Here is a 19,418-nt window from a genome sequence, read left to right on the forward strand (position 1 = left end):
CGAGAAATTGCAGAAGACACTAGAAAATGGAGAAACATCCCTTGTTCCTGGCTTGGAAGAATCAATATCGTGAAAATGGCAATCTTACCAAAAGCAATCTTCACATTTAATGCAATCCCTATCAAAATTCCAAAGGCTTTCTTCATGGAAATAGAAAAGACAATCCAAAAATTCATTTGGAATCACAAAAAAACGTCGAATATCTAAAATTATACTGAGCAACAAAAAAGAGGCTGGTGGTATCACCATACCTGATTTTAACCTATACTACAGAGCCATAGTAACAAAAACAGCATGGTAGTGGCACAAAAACAGACATGTAGATCAGTGGAACAGAATAGAGGACCCAGATGTAAGCCCAAGTAGCTATAGCCACCTGATATTCGATAAAAATGCCAAAAACACTCATTGGAGAAGAGACAGCCTCTTCATAAAATGGTGTTGGGAAAACTGGATATATATCTGCAGAAGGATGAAAATAGATTCTTCTCTCTCGCCATGCACAAGAATTAAGTCCAAATGGATTAAAGACCTTAACATCAGACCGGAAACTCTGAAACTGCTAGAGGAAAAAGTAGGGGAAACCCTTCAACATATTGGTCTTGGCAAAGACTTTCTGAATACAACCCCAATTGCTCAGGCAATAAAACCACAGATTAACCACTGTGACCTAATGAAATTACAAAGATTTTGCACCGCAAAGGACACAGTGAAAAAAGCAAAGAGGCAACCTACAGAATGGGAAAAAATCTTCGCCAGCTATATATCTGATAGAGGATTAATATCTAGGATATACAAAGAACTCAAAAAGTTAAATAATAAGGAATCAAACAAGCCAATCAAAAAATGGGCTATGGAGCTAAATAGAGAGTTCTCAAAGGAAGAAATACGAATGGCATATAAGCATCTAAAAAAATGTTCTACGTCACTAGTCATCAAGGATATGCAGATTAAAACTACACTGAGATTCCATCTCACTCCTGTCAGAATGGCCACCATCATGAAAACAAATGATTATAAATGTTGGCGGGGATGTGGAAAAAGTGGAACCCTTCTGCACTGCTGATGGGAATGCAATCTGGTTCAGCCATTGTGGAAAACAGTGTGGAGGTTCCTAAAACAGGTAAAGATTGATCTACCATATGACCCAGCTATAGCACTCCTAGGCATATATCCAAAGGACTCATCTCATTTCCTTAGAAGTACATGCTCAACCATGTTTATTGCTGCTCAATTTATAATAGCTGGGAAATGGAACCAGCCTAGATGTCCCTCAACAGATGAGTGGATAATGAAGATGTGGCACATTTATACAATGGAGTTCGCAGTAAAGAAAAATGAAGTTATGAAATTTGCAGAAAAATGGATGGACCTGGAAAGTATTATACTAAGTCAGGTAACCCAGGCCCAGAAAGCCAAGCGCCACATGTTCTCTCTCATATGTGGATCCTAGCTACAGATGACTGGGCTTCTGCGTGAGAATGAAAATACGTAGTAGCAGAGGCCAGTAAGTTGAAAAGGAGACATAAGGGGTGGAGAAAGGAAGTGAGGAGGATACTTAATAGGTTGATATTGTATATATGTAATTACAATGATTGTAATGGGGAGGTAATATGATGGAGAACAGAATTTCAAATGGGAAAGTGTAGGGTGGGGAGGGAGCGAATTACCATGGGATATATTTTATAATCATGGAAAATGTTAATAAAAATTTAAAAAAAAATACATTTAAAAAAAAATTTCTTTAAGGTCTGGAAAAGAAAACAAGGTCATACTTTTCTACCACTTTTCTATAATACACTATTGAAGTCCCAGTGATGAAAAGTAACTCAGTGGTAGAGCACTTTTTCAAGATTGAAGAGATAAGTTCAATTCAAAGCATATACTCTTAGCCTAGGATATATGAAAAGGGCAGTAAACAAAGTCCATACAAATCACAGGGGACACTACAAAATGTCCCTGTTTTTAGGTAAAATGGCTATGTAGAGAAAAAGATTATAAGGATAAATGGAGCTAGGTGTGATGGCACATCCTTTACCACCAATATGTGGGAACATGAGTTAGGAGAATCACTAAGATTTTGAGGCTAGCCTTGGCTACAGAATGCATTCCAGAAACCTTGGATACACTGAGACCCAGTCTTCAAATAAAAAGAAAATATACTGGGCCAGAGAGATGGCTTCGCAGTTAAGGTGCTTGCCTGTGAAGACTAAGGATCAGGTTCAGTTCTCCAGGTCCTATGTAAGCAAGATGCACAAGGTGACGCATACATTTACAGTTTGTTTACAATGGCTAGAGGACCTGGCATGCCCATTCTCTCTCACACACAAATAAATAAAAGAAAAGGAAAATAAATCTTTAAAAAAGAAAATATATTGAAAAACTAATATGAACATAACTATAAGATAACTATTTTTTCTAGTTTTGAAATGACAGTCATCATTTTAGTCAAAACAGCTCTACTGACCTCCAAGAGACTCTCAATACAGTCATATCAACAAAATTAAGTATGCTACCAGAGGTACATAAGTCTATGATAATGGAAATAGACTATCAACACTCAACAATCAGAAATAAATGTCATAAATTTCTTACTTGACATTCTAGTTGGTAATGTGTAGATAACAGATAAAAAACAGGTTAGGGCTTTGATTGTTTTTAGCAATACAAATGTGTATCATAGAAGCTTTTGATTTCTAAGTATCCCGATAAACACTTTCCTCAAGGTGAATTTATTATTTTTTTTTCCCCTCTGGACTAACAAGTGAATGAATGATCACTTCTCCCCAGAAAAGTCATGTGATAGAAATAATATTTTAAAAAATACAAAAACAAAAATCCGGCACATTCTCATTATACTTAAAAGTCCAAATTTACACAATAGAAGAAAATAAAACAAGTAACTAAAGTGTGAAAAATGAGTAGAAAAAAGGGGATAGAATAAGCATGTTGGAATTAACTAGGTGCATTTAGAAGAAATAATTATGTTCTATAACACACTAGTAAGTTTAACATGCATCTGGCAACATTTACATGAGTATTTCAAAATAGCTACAAGGTTTTTTTAAAGTGTTCCCCATACAAGTATTGCCTAATCTGACACACTCTGGTCATTAATATGTGTGTAATGTAGATCCATACTGTTTTGTATGATATGTTCCTTTAAGTATGTCAGTTTAAGAGTACGATATCAGAACAAAACAAAACATTAGTAATGGTAACTATACTTACCAACCAAAGGGAAAGTAATTGTTATTTAGAGAATCACAGAACTTTGACTCACCCAAGAACATCAGGCTGGTGTAGTTCTCCAGCATCACATCCCTGTAGAGGTTTCGCTGAACAACGTCCAGGTCCTGCCACTCTTGCTGGGTGAAGTCCACAGCTATGTCTTCAAATGACACCAACTCCTATAATGAGACATTTCTCTTCAAAAACAGACTACAAAAGAGGGAATAGCAAATAGAACTTTATTCTTGTATATGGATCTTGGCAGACACTTATTCAACAAGCAGGGTATTTATATGCTGTAGCGTCAAAGAAAAAGACTCAAGGCTAATATCTTACTGTAATTTCCTGTAATAATACAAGAAAATAAGGGGCTGGAGAGATGGCTTAGTGGTTAAGCGCTTGCCTGTGAAGCCTAAGGACCCCAGTTCGAGGCTCGGTTCCCCAGGTCCCACGTTAGCCAGATGCACAAGGGGCGCACGCATCTGGAGTTCGTTTGCAGAGGCTGGAAGCCCTGGCGCGTCCATTCCCTCTCTCTCCCTCTATCTGTCTTTCTCTCTGTGTCTGTTGCTCTCAAATACATAAATAAATAAATAATTTTTTTAAAGACCCTAAAAAACAAAAAAAAAATAAGATTTTTTTTTTAATGAAAATACAATTGAATGGAAAAGCATATGTTAGGGATTGTGGTATAACATTGGTACTCTGCCTGCCCATAAAACACAAGTTTATGGGTTCAATTCCTAAAATTAGTAGTGGAATAAAAACTCTTAATAAAGTTCTGGACTTTGACCCTATAAAGAACTCACAAAACCTAAACAATAAAAAATCAAACAACACAATCAAAAATGAGGTAAAGAATTGAACAACAGAGAATTCTAAAAGAAAGAAACACAAATGGCCATTGCACATTTAATGAGATGTTCGAAGTCTTTAGTCACCAGAGAAAAAAACATTAAAACATCTCTGAAGCTGGGTTGTGGTGGTCTGGTGGTGCATGCCTTTGATCCCAGCACTCAGGAGGCAGAAGTAGGAGGATTGCTGTGAGTTCGAGGCCACCCTGAGACTCCACAGTGAATTCCAGGTCAGCCTGGGCCAGAGTGAGACCTTACCTCGAAAGAAGAACAACAATAAGATCTCTGAGACTTTAATCTCACACTAGACAGGATGGCATTAATTTAAAAAAAAAATTCAAATTCTGGTGAGGCTGCAAACTCACAAACTACTGTGAGATTGTACACTCACACAGCCACTGAGAAACTCAGTGTGGAGACTCCTAGCAGAAGATAAACTTAGGTCCATCATTTCATCCAGCAATACCACTATAGAACTCTTGACAAAATGAAGCGCTTTGATTCAAGTGTCCATCATAAATTTAGGCGTTCTAAATGTAATGGGCCCAGCTGATGGCAACTGAGGAATGAGCACCTCATGTGGCTAGTATATTGTTGGGGTTGTGCTTATGGGTATTATAGCCACTTTACCCTTGCCAATGTTTGATATACTCTACTGTTGCTGTTGTAAACCTGATGTAGATCAGGGGGTGATGTCCATCCTCTGTCAGGTGTTTTCTGCCAGTAATGTGTACCTCACTACAATAGTAAAGTTATTATGGAGAATGAAGTCATTGGTCCTAGAAACCTGACTGTATGGCTTTGGCCTTTTGGAACTGTTGGATGAATGTGAAATTGTGGCCTAAGAGCTTGCAGTGCTGTAAGTACAGCTTGTTGTATTATTCTGATCAGAGTTGAAAGACCTCCAGGAATGTGGACATGAAACTAGAATGTGGGCTGGAGAGACAGCTCGGCATTTGAGGCACTAGCCTTCAAAGCCTAAGGACTGGAGTTCAATTCCCCAATACCCATATAAAGCCAGAGGCACAGTGTGAAGCATGTGTCTGGAGTTGATTGGCAGTAGCTAGAGGCCCTGGCATGCCCATTATTTTTCTCAATTTATCTGACTCTCTCTTAAAGGAATAAATAAACAGAAAAACAAACTAGAATGAGACCAGGAGGGAGAAGAAATATGGAGAGAGGAAAGTAGGAGTTACTTGATAGGTTAGGGAAGGAAAGGTTATTGGGGGTGGGAGAGGCTTGCAGGGGTAGGTATGCTGGGGGGGGAATTACATAAAAAAGTAAGAAAACATGAATGAGGTCCACAGAAACCCTCATTCTGGCTAATATTCTACAAGATATAACCAGCCATAAGGTGGGAGTGGGGACAGTATGGACTGAAGGTGGAAAATGCTTATCCTAAAAATAGGTACTCTGGCCAGTAAATACCAGGCCCAGAATTGGGTTCTGACACACAATGAGTTCTTGAACAAGGTAATACATGAGGCCCCCAAATCAATGCACTCTACTGCAAAACACCTGGTTACTTGACAAAGCTAACATGTAAGACCTTACTCTGAAAACACAGCATTCTGCAGTAATGGAATATTGAGATATACTGAAACTGAAAGGGAAACTAGCTCCCTTCTGGATAGCACTCATAGGCCTGGAAATCACTATAGGAACCTCTGGAAGACGAGTCACCAACATCATGAGTGAACAGGAAACCCTGCAGCTATAAAGGAAGTACACACTTGTACAATAGTGACACACAGCTTATGTGGGTAATCACCTGTTCTCTGGACATAAAGCCCACTCAATGGGAAAGAAGTTACACCTGGACTTGACACCACATCAGAATCCCATTGTCAGGAAAGTCAGATTTCAAATAGAAGCCCCCATGTCTATTGAGTGAAGAGTGGGCTTACACAACAAAAACCTCTCAAATAACTTTGCATACTCCTTTAACTCAAGCTGTTCTTGCTCTTGGTTGGAGTATCTGCTTTATTTTACAGATGACAGAGAAAATGAAGATGAACCAAGATGTAGGGGTAAGTCAACTCACCATGAGACATTCAACCTCTATCAGATATATATGCCCAGGAGGAATTTCAGAATAAGCTGTGACATGAATACTGTTCTTACTGCTAGCCTGACAACCATCTTGCAACGGAAAGGTTTCCCCTACTTTTTTCTCTAGCAGTTTCAGGTCTGATATTAAGGTCTTTGATCCATTTGGACTTAATGCTTGTGCATGGACAGAGAGGAGGATCTATTTTCTTCCTTGTACAGATACATATTCAGTTTTCCAAACACAATTTGTTAAAAAGGCCATCTTTTATTCAATGAGTATTTTTGGCATTTTTTCAAAGATCAAGTGGCTACAGCTACCTAGTAATTACATCTGGTCCTCTATTCTGTACCACTGACCTCATGTCTGGTGGTATTTTATCTTTTAATATTATTATTACTTGCAATTACCATGCTGTTTTTGTTCCAATGATCTATAATATAGGTTAAAACTTTTTCTTCCAAAGCTCTGTAATATAAGTTAAAATCAGATATGGTGATACCACATGCCTCACTTTTCCTGCTCAAATTTTCTTTAGATATTCAAGAGGTTTTTTTGGTTTGTTTGGTTGGGGGTTTTTGTTGTTGTTTTTTTATTTTATTTTATTGTTTTTCTTCCAAATGAATTTCAGGTTTGGTTTTTCTATTTCTGTGAAGAATAACTTTGGAATTTTGATGGGGATTGCATTAAACGTGTAAATTTCTTTTGATAAGATTGTCATTTTCACAATATTGATTTCTCCGAACCAAGAACATAGGATGTCTTTCCATTTCCTAGTGTCTTCTGCAATTTATGTCTTGAGTCTTTTGATGTTTTTATTGTAGAGATCCTTGACTTCTTGTTCAGGAATCTACAAAAGCTGTGGAGATAGATGGTTGTGATGTTTACATATTTAAAGCCACACAAGTTTCTATTTAAAATGCTTTAAAGAGCCGGGTGTGGTGGCGCAGGCCTTTAATCCCAGCACTCAGGAGGCAGAGGTAGGAGGACTGCCGTGAGTCCAAGGCCACCCTGAGACTCCATAGTGACTCCCAGGTCAGCCTGGGCTAGAGCAAAACCCTACCTCGAAAAACAAAAAAATGCTTTAAAGGATAAGTCTGATATTATGTTTATATTACCACAATGACATTAACTGAAGCACATATTAACTACTGTAAACCTCACATTAAATGACTGACCACCATCATGTATCACATCATGTGCACGAGAAAGCTGAGCGTCGTGGCGCACTCCTATAACTCCAGTAGAGGAGGCGGAGGTAGGAGCATCCTGAGTCTGGTTCACAATGAGGCCACATTTCTAAGTAAAAATAAAAAGAGCTGATGGTGTCATTTGGTGCAAAAGTTCCTGCTTAGTATACAAGAGACTCTGGGTTTCATAACCAGTAACAGGATAAACACTGACAGTCAGATTTAGCTCCAAAAGAGTGAAAATGTTTTGCCTTCAGGAGAGATACTGTGTGTAGGCCACCAGCACAAGGCTTGCTGAGTGTACAGAACATCAGTGTTCTGACATTACTACTACATGCACACTGGGCACAGCTACAAGACACAGAAAAGGTGTGCACCAAGTGCTACACAGCAAGAAAGACAAGGAAATGGTCTCCTTTTCTCATCTTAGCACCAACCCATAGGTTATGGATGGCATCACAAAACAAGAGGCCTCTAGCAGAGATTTCTCTGCTTTGAAATCACCTACTTGATATTTCTGACAATGTACTTAAAAATGCCTAGATTTGTAACTTTCTTATTCTATTACTACAAAAATCCCATGATCTAGGTAGACAGAGTTCCACACATTGTTTTTAATTTGGATTTCCAAAGTAGGTTATCACTCTAGCCCAGGATGACCTGGAATTCACAATGTAGTCTCAGGGTGGATTTGAAGTCCTGGTGATAATCCTACTTCTGCTTCCCGGATGCTTGGATTAAAGGCATGTGCCACCATGCCCTGCTTCAGCACATTTATAGTCCCAGTGCAAAAAAGGCTAAAGTAGGAAGATCGCTGTGATTTTGAGGCTATCTTGGCTTACAGATTGAGTTCCAGGTCAGCCAGGCTAGAGTGAGATCTGCCTTAAGAGATGAAACAAGGGGCTGGAGAGATGTCTTAGCGGTTAAGCACTTGCCTGTGAAGCCTAAGGATCCCAGTTCGAGGCTCGATTCCCCAGGACCCACATTAGCCAGATGCACAAGGGGGAGCATGCATCTGGAGTTCGTTTGCAGTGGCTGGAAGCCCTGGCGCGGCCATTCCCTTTCTATCTGTCTCTTTCTTTACCTCTCTCTCTGTCACTCTCAAATAAAGAAGTAAAAATGACAAAAAATATTTTAAAAAACAAAGAAATGAAACAAGGGATGGAGAGACGGCTTACTGGTTAAGGTACTTGCCTGCACAGTCAAAGTTCCTTGGTTCAATTACCCAGGACCCACATAAGCCAGATAAACATGGTGGAGCATGCATCTGGAGTTCATATACAGTGGCTAGAGAACCTGGCATGCTCTTTCTCTCTCTCCCTCTGCCTCGTTCTTTCTCTCAAATAAATAAAAATATATATGAATAAAGAGAACATGTTCTAAATAAATGAAACAAAACGAAAAATTCTGAAAGTTATACCATGTTGAAACATCACATTTGATATTACCTATATCTGTTCCCAGGGCATCACTGCTCATACTTGGCTCATGATAAAATGCTGATCACTCACTTTGAGGTGACAACTGTGGTTTGACATTAACATGGTTTGAATTAACATGGTATTTTTTTATAATCATGGAAAATGCTAATAAAAAATTTAAAATAAATAAATAAATAATGAAATAGAAAAAAAAAAAGAAATTAGAACGATCACAAGTAAACGACCTAATGCTTCACCTTAAAAGCCTTGGAAAAAGAAAAAGACAAACCAAAAGTCAGTAGATGGGAAGAAATAATACAAATTAGGGTAGAATTAATAAAATAGAAACGACAACAACAACAAAAAAATCCAAGGAATCAATGAAACAAAGAGATGGTTCTTTGAAAGGATAAACAAGATTGATAAACCCTTAGCAAATCTGACCAAAAAAAGAGAGACAAGACACAAATTAATAAAATTAGAGATGAAAAAAGTAACATCACAACAGATGCCAGAGAAATTCAAAAAATCATAGGGACATATTACAAAATCATATACTCCACAAAGTATGAAAATCTGAAAGAAATGGATGATTTCCTTGATTTATATGACCTACCTAAAATAAATCAAGATGAGATTAATCAATTAAATAGACCTATAACAAGCATGGAGATCCAAGCACTTATCAAAAATCTCCCAACTAAAAAAAGCCCAGGCCCAGATGGATTTGCTTCTGAATTTACTACTGAATTTTACCAGACCTTCAGGGAACAACTAACACATATTGCTTCTTAACCTTTTCCATAAAATAGAAAAAGAAGGAATCCTACCAAACTCCTTCTATGAAGCCAGCATCACCCTGATACCAAAACCAGGCAAAGATAGAACAAAAAAAGAAAATTACAGACCAATCTCCCACATGAACATAGATGTAAAAATTCTCAATAAAATATTGGCAAACAGAATAAAAGTATATATCAGAAATTATCATTCACCCTGACCAAGTAGGCTTTACCCCAGAGATGCAGGGATGGTTCAACATACACAAATTGATAAATGTAATACATTATATAACTGGACTGAAGGACAAAAATCATATGAGCATCTCATTAGATGCAGAGAAAGCATTTGACAAAATCCAACATCACTTCATGATAAAGTCCTACAGTGACTGGGAATAGAAAGAACATATCTCAATATAATAAAGGCTTATTATAACAAGCCTACACCCAACCAATTACTAAATGGGGAAAAACTGGAAATTTTTCCACTAAAATCAGGAACAAGACAAGGGTGTCCACTGTCCCCACTTTTATTTAATATAGTACTGGAAGTCTTAGCCATAGTAATAAGGTAAGAGAAGCACATAAAAGGAATACAAACTGGAAAGGAAGAAATCAAGATATCATTATTTGCAGATGACATGATTCTATATATAAAGGACCCTAAGGACTCTACCAGCAAACCGATAGAGCTGATAAAAACCTACAGCCACATAGTAGGATACAAAATACACAGAAACCAGTAGCATTCATATATGCTAACAACAAACACACAGAGGATGAAATCAGAGAATCACTCCCATTCACAATTGCATCAAAGAAAATAAAGTACCTTGGAATAAACCTAACCAAGGAAATAAAGGATCTCTACAATGAAAACTATAAAACACTCAAGCAAGAAATTACAGAAGACACTAGGAAATGGAAAAACATCCCTTGTTCCTGGATTGGAAGAATCAATATTCTGAAAATGGCCATCTTACCTAAAACAATCTGAACATTTAATGCAATCCCCATCAAAATACCAAAGACATTCTTCACAGAAACAGAAAAAACAATCCAAAAATTCATTTGGAATCACAAAAAACCTCAAATATCTAAAATAATACTGAGCAACAAAAATAAGGCTGGTGGTAACACCATACCTGATTTTAACCTATACTCAGAGCCATACCAACAAAAACAGCATGGTACAGCCACAAAAGAAGATATGTAGATCAATGGAACACAATAGAGGACACAGATATAAGTACAGGTAGCTATAGCCACCTGATATTCGATAAAAATGCCAAAATTACTCATTGGAGAAAAGACAGCCTCTTAAGCAAATAGTGCTGGGAAAACTGGATATGTATCTATAGAAGGATGAAAATAGATTCTTCTCTCTCGCCATGCACAAGAATTAAGTCCAAATGGACTAACGACCTGAATATCAGACCTGAAACTCTGAAAATGCTAGAGGAAAAAGGGAAAACCCTTCAACATATTGGTCTTGGCAAAGACTTTCTGAATATAACCCCAACTTCTCATGCAATAAAAACACAGATTAACCACTGGGACCTCATGAAATTACAAAGATTTTTGTACTGCAAAAGATACTGTGAATAAAGCAAAGAGGCAACCTACAGAATGGGGAAAAAAATCTTAGCCAGGTATATATCTGATAGAGGATTTATATCTAGGATATACAAAGAACTCAAAATGTTAAATAATAAGAAATCAAACAAGCCCATTTAAAAATGGGGTAGGGAGCTAAATAGGGATTTCTGGAAAAAAAAAAAAGAAATACGGATAGCATATAAACATCTAAAAATATGTTCTACATCCCTAGTCATCAGGGAAATGCAGATTAAAACCACATTGAGATTCCATCTCACTCCTGTCAGATTGGCCACCATCATGAAAATAAATGATCATAAATGCTGACGGGAATGTGGAAAAAGGGGAACCCTTCTGCACTGCTGGTGGGAATGCAATCTGGTCCAGCCATTGTGGAAATCAGTGTGGAGGTTCCTAAAACAGCTAAAGATTGATCTACCATATGACCCAGCTATAGCACTTCTAGGCATATGTCCTAAGGACTCCTCCCATTTCCTTAGAAGCACATGTTCAACCATGTTTATTGCTGCTCAATTCATAATAGCTGGGAAATGGAACCAGGCTAGATGTCCCTCAACTGATTAGTGAATAATGAAGATGTGGCACATTTATACAATGGAGTTCTACTCAGCGGTAAAGAAAAATGAAGTTATGAAATTTGCAGAAAAATGGATGGACCTGGAAAGGATTATACTAAGTGAGGTAACCCAGGCCCAGAAAGCCAAGCGCCACATGTTCTCTCTCATATGTGGATCCTAGCTACAGATGATTGGGCTTCTGCGTGAGAATGAAAATACTTAGTAGCAGAGGCCAGTAAGTTAAAATGGAGATAGAAAGGGAAGAGAAGGGGAGAAGGGTACTTAATAGGTTGGTATTGTATATATGTAAGTACAATGATTGAGAGGGGGAGGTAATATGATGGAGAACGGAATTTCAAAGGGGAAAGTGGGGGGGGGGAGGAAATTACCCTGGGATATTTTTTTATAATCATGGAAAATGCTAATAAAAATTAAAGAAAAATGAAGTTATGAAATTTGCAGGAAAATGGATAGATCTGGAAAGGATTATACTAAGTGAGGTAACCCAGGCCCAGAAAGCCAAGCGCCACATGTTCTCCCTCATATGGTGGATCCTAGCTACAGATGATTGGGCTTCTGTGTGAGAATGAAAATACTTAGTAGCAGAGGCCAGTAAGTTGAAAAGGAGACATAAAGGGAAGAGAAAGGAAGGGAGGAGGGTACTTAATAGGTTGGTATTGTATATATGTAAGTAGAATAATAGATCAATGGGGGTGAAAAAGCCCAAAATGAGGACAGGGGAAGAGATTGAGTAAAGGAAAGGTAAAGGGAGGGCTAATCAAAATCTAAGAGGATGCAAATAAACCACATGGAATCCGCTGATTTTGGACAATAGAGCACTCAGCAGCCACAGATCGTTGTTAGAAAATTTTCAGTGCCAGTGATGGGATCCCTCCAGTGACTTGTTGGCCAGGGAGGTCCCTAATGCCTCCAAAACATTATAGGTCATTGCCGAGGCCCTTGGTTTCCCACCAGGAATCGATGGTAAGACCCTATTGCTGAGACTCCACATACTTGGGCTGCAAGGCCACTGAGAAATCCTGGTAGAACTTATTGGGCCCTGAAAGGCCCAGGCGTGAGGCCTAGTGGAACTTCCTGAGCCTAGCTAACGTTTGGCGACCTGTCTCTGGCCAGCTAGGACTCAGCAAGACGCCTAATGGCTTCTGGACTGCCACTTCCGCGTGGTCACTGTAATTACCACTTCAATAGTTAAAGTTTACTATTGGCCCTTACCTCTTCCCCATCCTAAAATCTCCACCTTGGTCCCCAAGATGATATAGGCAACTGCTCAGAGTAAGAAAGCGAGTTGTGGGGGCTGCGGGCGGCGGGGGAGCGAGGCGGCCTGACGAGCGCCTCCACCGCTGCCGGCGTGTCAGTGAACTGCTGCGGGCTCCGGTGGGGCTGGCGCCGGGATGAGGGGCCCGGCAGCTTGGCACGGGACCATGAGGGCGAGGATGGTTCTTGACCTTGGGGTGCGCAAGTGAGGCTCGGCCCCGGCGGGATAACGGAGGGTGAAGGCGGCTCAGGTGGCGCCCAAGGCGGGCTCAGGCGACAAGGGAGGGTTCGGCGCCCTCGGGGATCTGCCGCCGGAGCCCCTCGGGGGAGGAGCGAGTCGCGGCGCGGGGGCCTCTTTGTCACCGCCAGCCTGTGCCATGGGCCATCCAGCTCTCTGGCTGCTCCTCCAGTTTCTCCCAATACCTGCCGGCATCAGGCCCACGCTAAGAGCCCTCGGCAACTTGCACTTGCCGACCACCTCCACATCCCGCCCTGCTGTAGCCAATAACTACTTAGTGCGTTACATACAACAGGTTGATCATTTTGGATCTCATAATGCGAAAACTTTCAAACAGCGGTATCTAATAGCTGATAAACACTGGAGGAAAGATGGCGGCTCAACACTTTTCTACCCTGGTAGTGAAGGGGACATTACGTGGATTTGCAATAATACGGGCTTCATGTGGGATGTAGCTGAGGAGATGAAAGCTATGCTGGTGTTTGCTGAGCATCGGATACTATGGAGAGTCTCTACCCTTTGGTGAGGACTCACTCAAAGATTCCAAACACTTGAATTATCTGACATCAGAACAAGCGCTGGCTGATTATGCAATGTTAATCAGACACTTGAAAAGAACAATTCCAGGAGCTAAAAATCAACCTGTCATTGCCATCGGGGGCTCTTATGGTGGCATGCTTGCAGCCTGGTTCAGGATGAAATACCCTCATATAGTAGTTGGACCTCTTGCATCTTCTGCTCCTATCTGGCACTTTAAGGATTTGGTCCCCTGCAGTGAGTTTATGAAGATTGTAACAAGAGATTTTACCAAAAATGGTCCAAATTGTTCACAGAGCATCCACATGTCCTGGGGTGCCATTAACCGACTGTCAAAAACAAGCAGTGGTCTACAATGGCTTACTAAAATCTTTCACCTGTGCAGCCCCTTAACTTCTGAAGACATCCCATATCTAAAAGACTGGCTCTCTGAAACCTGGGTGAATCTGGCTATGATGGACTACCCCATGCCTCTGACTTTTTACAAACTTTGCCTGCTTGGCCTATCAAAGTAGTATGCCAGTATCTGAAAAATCCTCATGTATCTGACTCACTGCTACTGCAGAACGTTTTTCAAGATCTGAATGTATATTATAATTATTCAGGCCAAGCAAAATGCCTAAACTTTTCACAAGCAGCAACTAGCAATCTAGGCACCCTGGGCTGGAGCTATCAGGTCTGCACAGAAATGGTCATGCCCTTCTGTACTAATGGAACTGAGGACATGTTTGAACCGTACTTGTGGAACTGGAAGAAATTTTCTGATGACTGCTACAGCCAGTGGGGAGTGAGACCAAGGCCCTCGTGGATCACTACCACGTATGGCGGCAGAAACATCAGTTCACACACAAACATTGTTTTCAGCCATGGCGATCTAGATCCCTGGTCAGGAGGTGGAGTAACCAAAGACATCACAGATACCCTGGTGGCAATCACCATCCCACAGGGTGCCCATCATTTAGATCTCAGAGCCCAGACAATCTTTGACCCTGTAACCCTGATGTTAGCCCGCTCGCTGGAAATTAGACACATGAAGCGGTGGATAGCAGATTTCTACTCTGGAAGACAGCTCTGAGCAACTTAAAAAATTTTTTTTTCTTGCTTTTATGTTCATTCCATCCACATGGGAACCTCAGTTTGATTTTCCACATGTGTCTGTGGCCACACCATCCTGAACTTGCCTGACCTTGACTGATTTTCTACATGCTTCTACTTTTCCTGTTTGTTACTAGACTTGTTGGGGTCAAGGTTGATACAGAAGAGGGTGATGGGGTGAGAACAGCCATTCCACCAAGGTGACTGCTCTGTTGTCACTGTCTGTGCCACTTCCAGGAACAATGTCAACATGACAGGTCCTACACTGTCAGGACTGGTGCCATTCCTGCTGCCTTCCATTTGAGGGAGAGCCACTGCCATTGTCTCTATAAGAAAGGTCTCTCCTTTTCTTTGAGCTGGAATCTGTTTGGCCATTTGTAAGTCACCATACCTACCTCAAAAAAGGAAAGCCAAAGCTGGGATAAATGATGTTATCACAGTTGACAGGAAGGATGTGTGATGGCAATCCAGGCAATGGGGCCATTTCTTCTGTCCTTGGTCACCGCTTGTCACATGTGCTGTAATAAAGAACAAGGCTGGACCTTCTACCTGCATGTTGCGCATTAAGCTCCCTCCAGCCTGCTACGTCCACGGCGACCTCGCCTGTGTAGCAAGCAGAGATGCTTCTGTACTGGACGAGAGCTGAGGACAGAGGGCCAGCACTCCTCGGAGGGATGCCCCCGGTGACCCCTTGGCAGTCGGTTACTGTAAAGGTTCCTGCTGCCCATGAAGTCACGACTACCTAATTGCTGGTGCCAATGAGCTGTGTTCTGCGCTCTGTTTCTTTCCTGCTTTCTTCTAGCTGTTTGTCTAAGAACAGCTAATTCAACACTTATTAGTAATCATACACGCAATCAGAGTACAAGAAACAATCTGAGTATTGAATGTGCCCCTCCTATGATTAGGGCAATGGAGGATATGTATAACTCTACTAGGAATAAAAGATTAACTCTAGAACAGTTTTTAAATGGTGTAGAGTAGAAACAGCTTATGATGTTTTAGAACAATACTGATCCTGAGAAAGTGAAAGTAGGAATTTAATCGGTAATGTTCATTAGAAGTATGACAGTTCTACAGATAAGGAGTTGTAAAACTTAGGCATTCCCACCAGGAAACTTCCTGGGGGGTATGTTCAGTACTTGATCAAGGGCTGATAGTAGACTCCCAGAGCTGGGAACTACCTAGATCCACTCCCCTATGAGGGAGGATATGATAAATTCGGTAATAGATGGGTGAATTATAAAGAAAAAAGGAGACTATGGCATTCTCTTCCATTTATGAAATGCTTAACAAAGACACGTAAGCCTTGGTGCTTATACTCTAGACAAGTAAGAAAAGAATTCCTGGAAAACATTAAACCAGCCTTAAAATATTGGTGGTCTTTTGGATAAAAACACTTTTATAATAAATATGAGGATTATATAAATAATCTAATAAGTAAAAAGAGATGGCTCTCTGCTTGGTTTATAAAAAATAAATAACCTATTGTTCACCTTACATCCCTTACCCCAAGCTTCTATTCATGTAAAGCTATGGTCAATGATACAAGGCGTCCTTCTTAAAAAATGGGTACAGTTCCTGCCTGATCAACATTACATGTATGCTTACAATAGAACAATACTTAAGATTGTTTAGATTAATGATTTCTGAGATCACTTGTTGGCTTGCTAAGTTTCCCTGTTCAATCTGTATAAAATCTTCATGAAACCTTCAGTAAATTGCAGCAGCATATTCTACCTAGAGTGTGTCTGTCTGTCATTTCCTCGCCGAATCCCGAGTTCTCCTTGAGCCTTCGCCCTTGTTCTCCCTCGGTCCTGATCTCCCCGAGAGTCAGTCCGCGGCACCAGCCGTTGGGACTGCTGTGTGCCCAGGGTTGGCTGCTTTTGCAAAGTCCTTTAATTTCTCTCTTCCCCTACAGCCTTTCTTAGTTCTGGGACATTTGCTACTGTGATGAAGAAAGTAGTCTTCTGCTCTGCTTCATTTGTTCTAAGTTCAGTTTTATAATTTAGTTTTAAATCCTACCAAATAATGAAAATAACTGTTTTGCCTTTCACTATAAGTCTGAATAAGCTGTATTAGTAAAAATCCTTTAAAAATTTGTACATCAGAGGCTGTGGAGATAGCTCACTGATTAAAGAAAGATGCTTAGCTTGCAAAAAAAACAAGTAAATAAATAAATAAATAAATAAAGTGAGTTGTTTCTGAGAGTTCCTGCATTGAAAAGACTCCCGACTCAGTGTGGTTTTTCTCCGGTGGCCAGGAGAGGTTTCTGGGTCGTCCGATGCTCATCATCCCCTCTACCCCTAGGGAGAAACCAGCAGCCCTAGTCCTTCCCTCGGCACTACCTGACCGGGAAGGAGCCCAGCAAGAACTAAGCTGATAACCTCCTCCATATAGACCAGCTGACAGAAAGCTGGAAGAAGCCATTCTACATCTAGTTCAATGGGAGAAAGATATACCACCAGTGAAGATCCTCAACAGTGGACACTGCAAGCCTTATAATTGGCCAGCCAGGACAAATGAGCCAACAGGTCCAATTGTGGCACATCTGTCATGGTGGAGACCAACTTCCCTCCAATTGGACTGGAGGCCCACCCATGGGAGAGAATACATCCCTGATACTGAAAACTTAAAACAGTGGTAGTTATGAGTCCTGGGGGTGTAATATCTGCTGGTGTGTGGATAAATGTATATATTATGCTTATCAAACTGCCCAAAAAGCACGTCTCTTCATATTTATACCCTTATATTAATGCTACTCTCACTTTGGGTAGAGAATCTTCTCTTTTCAGATGGCAATGACCTTGGGACGACTCAAAAGGTATCACAGTGCTGGAAAGAAGTGACTGCAGTACTGAGTAACATCTTGATCACACCTTCCAAGGTTCAGGGTCTAATGTGGAAGAGGTGGCGGAAAGAATGCAAGAGCCAAAGGAAGGGTAGGACTCCTTACAACGTGCTCCCTCCAGACATAAAATAGTCTGGATATCCGTGACCTCACAGTGCCTGACACTACCTACATAAGACCATCATAAGAGGAAAAGATCATGTCATCAAAATAAAAGAGAGAGTTATTGAGATGGGGAGGGGATATGATGGAGAATGGAATTTCAAAGTGGGGGGAGGGAGGGTATTACCATGGGATATTTTTTATAATCATGGAAAATGCTAATAAAAATTGAGGGGGAAAATTAATTAATTAATTAATTTAAAATAAAAGAAATATTTATTGATCTATTGGGTCTTGTGAGCAGTTTTTAATCATGATTTTTTTTAAAGTACTGTCTCACTGTAACCCAGGCTGACCTGGAATTCATGATGTAGTCTCAAGTTGGCCTCAGACTGATGTAACCTTCCCACCTCTGCCTTCTGAGTGCTAGGATTAAAAGCAGGGACCACCACGCCCTGCTATTTTTCATGTTTTAAATAAAACAATGTTAATGAGGGGTGTGGGAGGTGGTCAAAGGCACTTCTTGAAAGCTTAACAGCTCCAGTTCAAATCCCCACCATCCACATAACGGCACATGCAAGCTGCATGCCCACTCCAAGGCAATCAGGAGGAGACAGGAGAACTGAGAAGCCTGCAGGCCAGTAGAATTGTGCACATGAAGCAGCCAAACAAACACAGCACACCCAGTAAGACAAGAGAGAGCTTGTGTCAAGCAAAGCGGAGGTTGTCCTCAGACCTCCGCATGCACTGTGGCATGCACATGCTCATTCACAAGAAGACACATATCACTTCACTCTTTAATGCCATCGTCTACATTCCTGCAAGCACCCCTAAGTATCACATTAACCACTCAATCGGAAGGTCTCATCCAAATAACAGATTAGGCATGTGTGCCTGGAATACCCTGCTGTTCCTTTCCATTAAGTACCTAAGCTATTCTTCCATTCATGAAGTGTAAGGATTTTCCTGACACCAGCCTGCCATTCACAAACTGTCATTTCTTCACAGGCCTAATGAGTTCTCTAACATTCTCTACCTACCTATCACCACAGCACCTTATATGAACACCTTTTCTCAAATTATAGTGAACTTATTAAACTTAGAACCTTCCCAGTTTTGTTAATCACAGTAGTGTTGGATATCTGTTTCTCACAAACAAAAAGATTTTAGCATTTTGGGTTAAGATTAGAATCTGTCCTCATCCACAGAAAAATGAAAAATGGAAAATGAAAGCAATGTCTGTAATCCTAGAACACTGCCAGCCCTGACCTTCCTATCTCATGCTTACAGGTCTCACTCGCTCACCGATCTCCACGGCTGTTGCCTCCACCACCACATTGCCAGTAGAGGCTCAGGAAAATAAGCTCTCCTGCTACCTCCTCACCTTTTGCACCTCTCACCTGTTTCCATTTCCATAAAGCTCAGGTTGAGCTGTAGCACTCTAATGTCATGGGCTGTTCCACCTCCCCTGGTTTGGGGCGGGGGCCTGGGTAGAGCCAAGCACTGCCTTGCAGAAGGGAGTGGGGTCCAGCTGCACTGGACCCTGTGCCACCCATTCCCCCCACCACCGCCACCTGCCCAAGATCAGATGCAGGGTTTCTGGTAGCTGGGCTGCAGCTGC

General features: G+C 40.7%; 1 protein-coding gene and 1 pseudogene across 1 annotated transcript in view; one reads left to right on the forward strand and one right to left on the reverse strand.

The window, feature by feature from the left end:
* Positions 1 to 19,418, reverse strand: part of LOC123456274 (zinc finger protein 585A-like) — a 545,778-nt gene that overhangs the window by 16,664 nt on the left and 509,696 nt on the right. The gene's annotated exons all lie outside the window — the stretch shown is intronic.
* Positions 13,355 to 14,976, forward strand: LOC123456277 (annotated as a pseudogene).

Source organism: Jaculus jaculus, chromosome 20, assembly GCF_020740685.1.
Source record: "Jaculus jaculus isolate mJacJac1 chromosome 20, mJacJac1.mat.Y.cur, whole genome shotgun sequence".
Lineage (NCBI taxonomy): Eukaryota > Metazoa > Chordata > Mammalia > Rodentia > Dipodidae > Jaculus > Jaculus jaculus.